This window comes from Belonocnema kinseyi, chromosome 7 (genome assembly GCF_010883055.1).
Source record: "Belonocnema kinseyi isolate 2016_QV_RU_SX_M_011 chromosome 7, B_treatae_v1, whole genome shotgun sequence".
NCBI classification, from domain to species: domain Eukaryota; kingdom Metazoa; phylum Arthropoda; class Insecta; order Hymenoptera; family Cynipidae; genus Belonocnema; species Belonocnema kinseyi.
Window position 1 is genome coordinate 115,563,365 of NC_046663.1, and position 12,555 is coordinate 115,575,919.

Consider the following 12,555-nt stretch of genomic DNA (forward strand, 5'->3'; position numbering starts at 1 on the left):
TGCTGAATATGGTTACAAAATTAAATAGGCAGTCGCGGAGAATTTTCCAGGGGTGGTCCCGAAGGAATTAACCCCCAAGCGGAGATGTGAAAACCGTGCCGAAAGCTGAATGGAACCAGGGTGAGGTGTCTAGAACGGTGAATCTGGGATACCGGGCGACCTCTCAAAGTACGTAGCCTTATCCTTGCATGCGGGGCTCTACAAGGATGGACAAACCCCTTTCCCTAGCTTCTCGTGGGAACAAAAATGACCACACTAAACATAGTTTTAGTACGTGCGGTTCAAAACAACAGAACGCGCTGGGTTCCCGACAATGGGTTGGCCAACAATGCCGACCAATCTAGAGCTGGGGGAGCCAATGAAAATGGATTCAATGCGATAAATCGGCGGGATCTCGCGACCTTTGGGTGGACGGAGCGACTGAATCACAACTGGCTAGAGTGCTACGATGCGAGTGTGGCACCTGAACGGGGTTACATGGCACGGCTGCATGTTCTGTGGTGCGAGAAGCACCCGGAGCTATTGCACCTTTCGCAGCAACGTCTGCGAAACCATGCTGAACTACTCCGAAAAAGGGGATATGTAAGCGGAACGCCTACTCTACCACAGCTAGAACCAGCCGGCAACCAAAAGATGAATGCATCAACTTGCCATAAAGATAGGCTGGGAAAGACAGTACGCGTCCCGCATTCAGTGTGTGATTTACTACATTACATCGGGCAGGAATTTTACCGCCAAGGTTCGAAAGTTCGCGCGCGAACTCCGGACCCGTTATCACACACTTAACGAGTCAAAGCTGCTGACCATCAGGCAGAATATTGTTGAGAGAATACGGATACTATCTGACGCTAAGAGAAGTCTAGAGCGGAGGGAGAGGTGGGTCAGAGAAAATCAACAGTTTCTCTCTGACCCATCTCGACTCTTCCAAGACCCTCTGGTTACTGTCGAACACCCACCCAAACCAGAGGAGGTCGAAGTATTTTGGAAAGAAGTCTACAAAGTGCAGCATAGACTGGACGAAGACTCAGAAAATATAAATAGCCCTTATAATACCTGATAAAGAATTCCCACCCATTACTACCGAGGAGGTGAAAAAAGTATTAAGAAGGATGAAGAACTATTCCGCACTGGGACCAGATTGTATCAAAACCTTCTGGTGGAAGAAGTTTTCTTCCACCCATCAGCATTTGGCCCGTATTTTCACTTTATATTTGAAGTCGGAAGAGCCGATTCCAGAGTGGTTGGTGGAAGGGCGCACAATACTCCTGCCGAAAATAGGCAACTTAGCTGATCCGAAGAATTACAGGCCAATAACTGGTCTGAACACACTTTATAAGATATTCACAGCTATCCTAAATGATAGGATTATTCAGGAAATTGAACCTGTGTGGCAAGAAATGTATGAACAACGAGGCCCACAGAAAGGCGTAGCCGGATGTCGGGAGAACCTGCTCATCGATAGATGTGTCTGTAAAGATGCAGCATTCTACCAGCGTGACCTATCGATGGCCTAGACTGATTATCAGAAAGCTTTCGATTCGACCTCCCATAGACTTATCATATGTCTTTTGGAAATCTTAAAGGTTCATCTGCAAATAGTTCGATGCATAGAGAGATTGATGCCGCTTTGGAAAACCAGATTTACTATCTCATGTGGAAAAGATCGTGTAACAACTAACAATGTCACCTTTCAGAGAGGTGTCTTTCAGGGCGACACCATGAGCACACTCCTTTTTTGCCTTACATTATTGCCACTATCTCTAGCACTTCGCCATTCCGACGGGTACTTGTGCGGCAAACCTGCAGATCGAAAGTACAAGGTCACTCATGTATTTTACATGGACAATCTTAAGATCTATGCTAAAAACAAAGAGCGACTACATCTAGCTTTAGGGATTATCGAGCGATATACTAAGGAAATTGGAAAGGAATTTGAGTTAGACAAATGCGCCAAGATTTATTTGAAGCGAGGAAAACTTAATGGCATCCCTGAAGATCCTGAGCTCGTTGATAGAAGCGCTATACGACACCTTTGCGCTGGAGAGACTTATACATACCTGGGCGTGCCACGGAGCCGCATTCAGGATGTGAAATCTATAAAGGATACTCTCCGAAGCAGACAAAAACGTCTCATCCGATAGATTTGGTCTTCCGAACTGTCGGCGAGGAAAAAAGTATCTGCAACGAACATGCTTGCCGTCTCGGTAGTACTCTATTCATTTGGAGTAGTTCCATCGACGAAGAACGAGCTCAGATCCCTTGATATCGGGACAAGAAAGGTTATGCACATGAACAAAAGCATGCATCTTAAGTCTTCCGTTCCGCGACTGTACATCTCACGCCGTCAAGGGGGTCGCGGAATATTGAGTCTTGAATGTCTTCACAACAGGATTATTCTGGGTACAGCACATAGAGTTGCAAATGGAAGAAACCCTCTTCTTAAAATGGTCAGGAATCATGAAGAAGTGGGCAAAGGAGCGTTTCTGTACAAAGCAGCGGAGGAGGCTGCTGAAACAGTGGGACTTGACTTCAGTATTAGGGGTAAGCAAAATACATCAAATCTTATCTATCTCGAGTATTCACTTCTGAAATCCCGGATTAAGAAAGCACAAGAGAAAAACTTTCGTGAACAGCTCCTCGATAAGAGGATGCACGTTATTTTTCACAGAAATGTGAAGGATCAGCCAATGTCTTGTGAGCTAACGTTTGCTTTACCTAAATCGCCTGGATTGAAGTCTGGTACGGAGGGTTTCATTTTTGCAAGCCAGAACGATGTCATTTCCACCTTAACATACCGTCGCTACATGTTGAGCCAAGACATTCCTGATGATAGCTGCAGGGCATGCCATGCACACCCCGAGCATTTAGCTCACATACTATCTAGTTGTACAACTCACGCGGGAACGACCTACATTCCAAGGCACAATGCGGCACTAAGAGTGCTTTATTACCATTTCTGTCATTCTTACGGCATTAACCTTAATACCGCTCCTCTAAATGCTCCTGGGGAAATCGAGTCAATTGTCGAGAATGGAAAGTGCCGCATATACTGGTACTTTATATTCTCGCAATTGTTTCTGTTGCTCACTCGAGGCCTGACATGGTTCTTCTTGACTTCGAGAAGGGAACCATGTTCGTTATCGAATTTTCGGCACCAGCTGACAAAAACCTCATAACCAAGGAGAATGAAAAGAAAGAGATGTATCGAGACCTTATAAGGGAGTTGCAACGATTGTACCCGGAATATTCTGTTAAACTAATCGTCCTTATCATCAGCGCTGTTGGAGGTGCCAATCTTTCACTTGCTAATGGCCTAAAAAGCATCCCTGCGTGTCAAGAATATGCTAAAACACTTGCGGAAAAAATGCAGAAGGCGGTAGTCCTTGGGTCGCTCCGTGTTCTTAGGGTGCACGAGGCTTTTGCTGAATCGTCGTATTGATTTTTTTATAGACTGTAACCACCTATCTCACGGTCTTGAGACGTGGTTGTGCCTGAAATTTTACCGCAATTTCGCTGGGAGCGGGTGCAATTTTCCAGACTAGCACCCAATCCCGGTGATATCCTGCGGTTGTCCTTATGACAAAATTTTAATTATATATAACTTTTAAGCTGGGAGAAAACACAAGTTTCTACCAGGAGAACCGGCAGAAAGCCGGGAGAAGGAAATGAAAAAAATAGTGGCCACCCTGATAACGAAAAATAAACAGTTCCACAATGTACACTTAACAGGGTCTATCCAGGTCCTATCTGGGACCAAAATTAGAAGTAAAAAAAGGACGCCTACCGTGTCTGTTCGGGACATATCTGGTTTTATTAATAACGAAAAATTAACCAAGTCCCTCCATTTATATACTCAAACGGGTCTATCCGAGTTCTATCTGGAAGTATCATTACCGAAAAAGGATAATCTCTTCCAACTCTAATAAATACTATTATAATACGAAACTTTTTATCTATTTTAAGATTTTATTTAATAATTCAAATTTTTACAGGATTATTTTTATCTTTACAGTAACGCCTCACAATGTATGCTTAACCGAGTTTATCCAGTTTCTATCTGGGACTTAAAAGTATATGATTTCTATATAATAAACCAAGTTCCATAAGGTATACTTGACCGGGTCTATACGGCTCCTGTATGGGATGAAAATCGGAAGTTAATTTGCTGTAAGTCAAAAGAACGTTTATCCGGGAACTACCCGGGACATATCTGGGAGAATTTTGACTGGAAAAAGAAAAAAGTCCGATAATATAAAATTATTCACGTCCATCTGGTACCTATCCGCGGCACGGAACCAGAATCTGATTTTTTCAAGGTTAAAAAAAGCCTATCTGGGAAATATCTGGGAACATTGTAACTGAAAGGGGAAACCTGTCCAACAATGTAGGCTTAATCGGGTCCATCCGGAACCAATCCGGGTGATGGAATTCATAATTGATTTTCTCAATGTCAAAAAAGACTGTCTATATAGGTCTGTTAGAGACTTATTTGGGAGCATTAATACTGTAAGGAGGAAGTCCAGCAATGCAAGCCTAATTGGGACTATTCGGGACCTATCTGGGTCATGGAATTTGTAATTGATTTTTTCATTCTCAAACAGAAAAGCAGTCTATCTGGGTCTATCTTAGGCATATCTGGAAGCATTATGATTAGAAGGAGGAACAAGTCCGACAGCGTAGGCCAAATCGGGTCTCTGCGAGACCTATCTGGGTCATGGAATTCGAAATTGACTTGCTCTATCTCCACAAAAACTGTCTATCTGGGCCTGTTAGGGACATCTCTCGGAGAATTATGAATGGAAGGACGAATAAGTCCAACAATGTAGGCTTAATCGGGTCAGCCCGGGACCTATTCAGATCAAAAAACTAATTTTGTTCCTAGCAGCAAAGTTCATACTCTGACCTAGTCAGTAACTATGCGGTTATCAGGATGAATAATAAAAATACATTATTAAGTTGGTAATATATTTATTTTCACAAATAAATAATAAAAAATAAGTTACAAATATTACATAGATGCTATTAAGTTTAAGGGAAACTTTAAAATTCTGTTACATGAAACAATTTAATTTATAACTCCAGAAATTAGCAAAATAATATTAAGAACGAGAAGAATATAAGTACATGTTGGTGTAGTAAAAATGCATAAATTATTCGAATCATTTAAGCTGTGCAAAAAAAGTTGTGGTTTTACCTCAATAAAAAATCAAAAATTGGAAAAAATCACTGTGTACTGTACAATTTTTTGAAAACGTAAAAAACACTTTTTTTAATTGTATTTAATTGCATATTTTTAAATACAAGTTGTTTGGCATACACACTTTATATCACATAAAAGTTCTTACTTTATCTTATTTATTTACTTTACATAGATAAAACAATACTGGATGAGAACATTCAAGCAAATTTCCGAGAATGCCATTGCAGAATTAGACGCAGAGGCAAAATTGATGATAAGAAAAAAATATCGGAAATAAATCGCTCCCCAACGATCAAAAGGTATTGAGGCCGAAAAAATTACAAAGAAGAGAAGAAGTCGCGAACAATAATATCTTCTGGAGAAGAAAACATTTCTTCTGACGAACCAGGACTATCTATCAAATACGACAGTGAAACAAAACCATTTAAAGATATCTGCAGGTCTAAAATAATTCTATTTTTTAGGTCTTGAATATACAGGTTTTTTGCTTTAAAAGCTTAATATTAAAAATATTTGGTTTAAAATGTCTGAAGTTTTAGAGGGTTTCAATTAAAAATTTTTTTAAATGGTGAAAATGAGAGACAATTAATTTTTTAGGCAGAAAAATTCTCTAATCAATATTAGTGTTACATTTTTGTATGCAATAACGATTAAAATTTTTTTAATATCAGAAGCTTTGAATTTTAAAAAATAGGTCGTTTTCAATTTCAAATTGACAAATTTTAATCACTTCAAATTTAAAGTGATTTAAATTAAAAAGTTTTCAATTTTTATTATTCACCTCTGAATACTTTTAATTAGAAAATACATTGAACCTCTTCTATAGCGCCGATTTTGAGGCTGACGGTAGGTGAAAACTAACTCATTAGAGCCTGCTCCGCTTTTGTTTTTTCACGACTGACTGCTCGCCTGAGTGACAGCTGCATGTCCCGCGCACCCCGCGCAGTACCTGTTACACCTACATGCGGCGCGGCGTCAATTTTCGGAAGTTCTATAGAAAGGAGGACTATTAAAGAGTTTAACTGTAATACAATTTCTATTGAATTGAAAAAGATCCTATTTTAAATTTTGAATCTGAAATGATACAATTTCAAGAATCTTTAATGAGAAATCAAAATGATAAATTTGAAAGCATTTATTTAAAAATTGTATGTTAGGTGGTCACTCTGCACACACTGTCTAGAAATTTGAGTTCATTATGCACAAAACTGTGGATTGTATAAGCATTTTTGTAGCTCGGTGGGGTAACCCTAGGGGTAGCTGGCAGCCTAAAAGGGATAACCTACATATCGAGCGTCCTTTAATTTAATATTAATTTAAGAATAACTTAGTTGATTTATCGTTGGAATCATTTCATAATAGAAACTCGTACATAAACAAACACAAAATTTAATTACAATTGTTCCTGTTTTTTGTTGTAATGAAAAATTCGTGTGATTTAAAACGAAAAGTAGTATAATATTACCATGGCATGTCATTGTTGAAATATAATATATTTATATTTTCTGTTTAAGAATTTCATCATTTCAATGTATATAAAATGCAAAAATGAGTATGGGCAATCTTTCAATCATGAAGAAAGTAAAGGCTATTTGAAATCAATTTGAATAACTATGATGAACTTTTAAAATAGAAAAATATAAATGAAAAGTTTTTTTGTTAAAGACGTAATTTTTATTGATTAGCGTGAGATGATAATATTGTGTCGATGGAATGACAGTGTTCATCTAATAGTCAGTTTTCGAGAGGGCCGATCAACAGTGGGAGCAATTAGGGAGTCAGTACTTGAACCTGACCTCTGGAACGTCATTTAAGATGAGGCCCTATTAATGGACCTACCCGTTGGAGCCAAGTTAATCGGTTGAGCCGATGACTTGGCGGCAATGATTAAGGTTTGGAACGAAGAGGAGGCAAAGCTTCTTGTGAAAGAGGTCTCAGGGAAGGTAGATGATTGGTTAAATAATCACGGTCTCCAACTTGCCAGAGAGAAGACAGAGGAGGTGGTTCTCATTAGACAGAGGTACTTCAAGAAACCATTCACAGCGAACATTTTCGGTTACGACGTTGAAGCTGTGAATGTGTTGAAGTACCTAGCTACTTGGATAGATGAGAAACTCACCTTTAAGATCCAAACCACGAAGGATGCAGAAGAAGCTGAAAAAATGGTCGCCATGCTGACAAGGCTTGTGCCGAACATCGCTGGCCCCAGAAGCTGTAAAAGGAGGATTTTATTGAGCGTGGTAAACTCAATAATGCTCTACGGTGCAGGCATCTGGGCGTATGTCCTTAGACACGAATGCCACAAGAAAAAGCTTGTGGCTGTACAGAGAAAAAGAGCCTTAAGCATATAGTGCATATAGATCCATATCCGGTCCGGCAGTGCTGGTCATAGCGGGATTTATCCCCATTGACCTTCTTGCCACTGAGAGGAAAAGGATATACGAGGCCAAAAGGACGAGCACCGACAAAATCATCGCGAGCCAAGAGAGGCAACAAACGCTTCTAAAATGGGAGGAGCGGTGGCAAGCAGAGAACGTGGGTGGGTGGACTGCCAGGATAATGGGCGAAGTGAAACCGTGGTTCAACAGGAGACATGGGGATGTGAACTATCACATCACCCAGTTCTTCTCTGGTCACGGCCACTTCAACGCCTTTTAATTCCACCAGAAAAGGAAAGCTAGCCCTAACTGCGACTACTGCTCAAACGAGGTAGACGAAGCAGAGCATACGTTTTTAAGGTGCACCAGATGGGCAAACAAAGGCGTGTCCTGGAAGGAGAGATCGGCGCCAATGTGACGCCGGACAACGTTGGAGCGCTGTTGATTAGCTCTCTGGCGAAATGTGATATCATCGTCCATTACGTTGAGAACGTTCTGAGGCAAAAGAAAAGAGAAGAGCAGCTCAGGGAGAGAGAGAAAGAGAGCCTCAGTAGCGCAGGAGACTACCTCACAGGGTTGAAAGACTGGCGAGCCCGAGAAGAGACAATTGTCTCTTCTGCTCAGGACGACGCGTACCCTTGCTGAGGCTGGTTAAACCTGGTAAGTCCCACTCTCACCTTCGTTCCTTGTGGACTGTGCGCCCATGTGTGCACCTCACGTGTATGTATGTTATGTACATACGCGTGATGTGCACATATTGGACTCATGGTCCACAAAGTTCGAATGTGTTTAGTCCATTAGCATTTCTCCGATGATGCAGATGGGGATGAAGGAAAATTGTATGTGAATGAAGATTTATTGAAGGAGGTAAGGGAATCTTCCGAATCACTTTCAAAGTTTTTAATTTTGATAAATATTTGCAATCATAAGTCTTTATTAAAAATATTATTTAGTTTTCAAACATTTTAAACGTGTGAAGACTTGCATTTTCTAAACTTAATGTCAAGTTTCTGCATTTGCATTATTGCTTATTACAAGCCTGTCAGCGAGTTAGCTTTAGAGTCATTTTAATTTTTTTAGTCATTCATTTTTAAGTTATTGTTTTATTTGAAAACATGTTTAGAATTGAATAGTTTAGGTTATTCAAAATTGTTTTTTAGTCAATTTGAAATTTCTTCAACATTTACCATTTACATTTTATTGTAAATACATTCGTTTCTGATCCCAGGTTTTGAACGAATAAGGAGGTGTCACTCTTCTTACTTTTATCCTGTGTAATAAGAATATTTCTATGAATTTCATGTAATACTGAAAATATCATAATAACTAAATAGTCAATAAAGCTGATAACATATTAATGAGTATTGATTTGTATATTTTTCTAAATTATAATAACCTTTTTTTGTTACTTACGTGCGACATAGGCTGCATACTTCTGAGCGTATTTGATAAGACCGAATAGCCAAATTGTGTGGCGAATAAATTTCGGCTCGGATATTTGTGTGGAAGTTAAGGTTAGGTTGCTTGGAGATTTGTGACACGTTGGGAGGACTGTGTTTATCGGGTTGGTAGTAGCAGGGTTGGGTAACGAGAGATAAGACGAGACAGGCACCAGACCGCGACGGTAGATAAAGGTAGGGAAGCATAGAAGGCTGAAGAGTTTGAATTTGATTCATGGCTAGCGGAGCGAGTATCTCCGCGGAAGAAACAGATTTAGAGCAGGAAGTGTTCAGCACGCCGAAAGAGGAGATCGAGGAAAGGAAGTCAAGGGGGAAGTGTAAGAATACTATAGAAAAGGAGAAATTAAGAGCAAAAAGCGTAGGTTCAATTAAGGCCTTTATCAAAAGGAAGAGAGGGGAGAGGGGAAGCAGGGAAAAGTTATAAAAGAGAATGCAGTTATTGGAACAAAAACTAGAAAAGCAGGAAGAAGGTAATAATAAAAAGGTAGAGGAGATGCGAGGTAGGATCAAGAAAATTAAAAGCTTGAACCGGGATTGTGTTGAGGTAGAAGGTTGGAATAAGGAGATGGAAAGGCTGAGAAAATAGAACAAAGAATAGAAAGGAAAGAGAGGGAAAAAAGAAAATGAAACATAGTGATAAAGGGTATAAGATAAAGGGGAAGGAGCTGAAGGAAGCAGTGGACGAAGTAATAAAAAGGATTGATGCTAAGGTACAGAAATGCAAAATATAGGAATGGAAGAGCGAAGAGGGGAGATAATGGTACTGGTGGAAGTAAAGAAATGGAAACATAAGAGGGAGTTGATGACAAAAAAGAGGTTATTATATGGAATTCCAGAGAGAATAGAGTTTCATTTGACATGGGTAGAAAGGAGGATGCAGTATAAATTAAGGAAAATAGCGGAAGAAGAAAGAAAAAAAGGGAAAGAGAAATGGGTTAAGTATGGGAGAATACAAATAGATAGAGTATGGTGGGATTGGGATAAAGAAAGGGAGCAGATAGTAAGAAATGAGGTGTAGAGAAACTAGGAGAGGAAGGAATGGGAGATAGGAAAATAAGAAATAGTAAGAAGGAAAAATATATGAGAAACGAAAGTAGGGAAGTATGGAAGATTTGTTACTGGAATATAGCAGGATTGGAGAGAAAGGATAGGGAGTTTATGAGAAATTTGACACAATGGGATGTAGTCATAATGATGTAGACGTGGCTAGATGAAAAGGTATGGGAAAGAATAAGGGGAAGGTTGCCAAGAGGTTGCAAATAGCAAGTGCAAAATTCAAAGAGGAAGAATAGAAAGGGCAGAGCAATAGGAGGAATGGTGATGGGAGTAAGGAATGAATGTATAACAGGGAAAGATAAGAAAGACAGGAAATAACAAAAAGGAGGATTAATAGTAGAAGATGTAATGATGGGAGGAGAGAAGTGGAAGGTAGTGATGGTTTATGTGAACGGTGATATGAAGGAGAAAGCAGAGGCTATGAAAGAAATGCTTGAAGAAAATAAAGAAGAGATTAGGATGATACTAGGTGGATATTTCAATTAGAGAACAGGACACAGAGGAGAAAGGGAATTGGGAGAAGAGAGAGGAAGAAAATTTAAAGATAAGGTACTAAATGGGGTGGGAAAAAAGTTGTTGGAGAGCTTGGAGGAGTTGGGATGGTATATCTTAAACGAAAATATAGAAGGAGATGAGAACGGAGAATATACATAATCAGGAGGGAGAGGTAAATGTGGACGAGGAGATGGAAAAAATAATAGGGGAAATAAAAAAAGCATTAGAGTGCACAAACTAAAATGAAGTTAGTAAAGGGGGGAGATAGAAGAGGGTGAGATGAGGACTGTAAAGCGAAAAAATGGAGGTCAGAAAGAAATTAAGAAAGTAAAAAAAAGTTAAAAGTAATGGGGAAGAATATAGGAAAAAAAAAGAAAGAGTATACTGAGTTGTGTTATCAAAAGAAAGAGGAAGATTATAAAAGGTTTGAGGAAAAGGCGGAGAAGGTTAGGACGGAAGAAGAGGTATGAAAGGTAGTAAATAGAGAAAGAAAAAGAAGAAAAAGAGTAAACCAAGATATTGAAATGGTAGAATCGAAGAAATATTTTTTGGATTTATTAGGAGGAGTAGAGAGAAAAGTTATAAAGGGAGGAAAATATGGTAGAGAAAGAGATGAGGAAGAGGGCATATCAAGGGAAGAAATAGTTAAGGTTTTTGGGAATAATAAAGGGTGGAAAGGCACCTGGTATAGATGAGATTCCAAATGAAGTATGGATTAATATTTAACTCCATGAATTTTTTTTTTCGCATATCTGTTGGAACACAGAGACAAACCACCTCCACTGGAACTTTCAATAAGTAATAAAATTTCTACATCTATTAAATGATCGAGTATAATTCTAGTATACTTTAACATGGCATCAAAGGAAAGGCCAGGTACTGTATAGTAGTGCAATGGATCTAAATTATAGGTTTCAATACAAGGACATCTAAAACTTTCAAAAATGTCTGCTAAGAAAAAAATGTCATCTTTAAATATAAATCTGAATATTCACCTAACATTTTCAAATTAAATTTTCCCAAACCTTGCAGGCATGATTATAATCTTCAACTGAAATACCCTCATCATTTAATTTAGAATAAAATCCCTCCTTTGCTGGTATACAATCTTTATTTATATTTTGCCAACTATCAACATAACCATATGAAAATAACCCTTTCTTGTTATTAATTCAAATTCTTCATCATTTTTGTAATACGAGTATTTCCTTGTTATTAATTTTTCATCATTGCTAAGATTCAAAGCTAATTTGGAGAGGCTACTGGGCATAAATCTAAAAGAGTCAATAAATCTCAGTTTAATTTTTGTTTTTTGCAAACTTTTTGTAAAGGATATTGTGACGTTGTAGATTTTCTGCAACTCACAAATTCAAGTTTATGTAAATTTTTTAAAAATAAAATGCCTTCGTGTTCACACGGAGAGTATAAAATTTGACACTCCTACCTTTTGTTTTGTTGTTAATCGATTTTATTTTCATTTTATGTTTTATTTTTATTTTACTATTGTGTTCATTAATGGCATTAATTTTAAGCTTAATCTTAAGAACTTAGGGATATTTTAATTTATTTTTTCTGTTAAATTTCTTAATTCCGCGGTCTCGAGCGAGAAGCCCTACAGATTTTCGCTACCAACACAAACAAGCGATTAGATACATCACCACCTTCACCATCAGCAGATCTCCGCATCTCCGGTCCCCACATAAGATTCTGGATTTTATATTCTTTTTTAAACATCACTTTGACATCCAGGTAGAATAGACCATTCGGCCATTAAGGATAGAGTTTATTGTTTATTGTTGTTAAGGAGTATCCCTCTGACATCCAGGGTAGGTCCGATAAATCTACCCATAACGATAGAGTGAGTTATTTCAGTGATCCCAGATCTGAAACGAGATGCGGTCCAATACTATGACAGGGCTATGTCCGTGTGAATATAGTAGGAGACGCTGTAAATGACTGAGTTGCG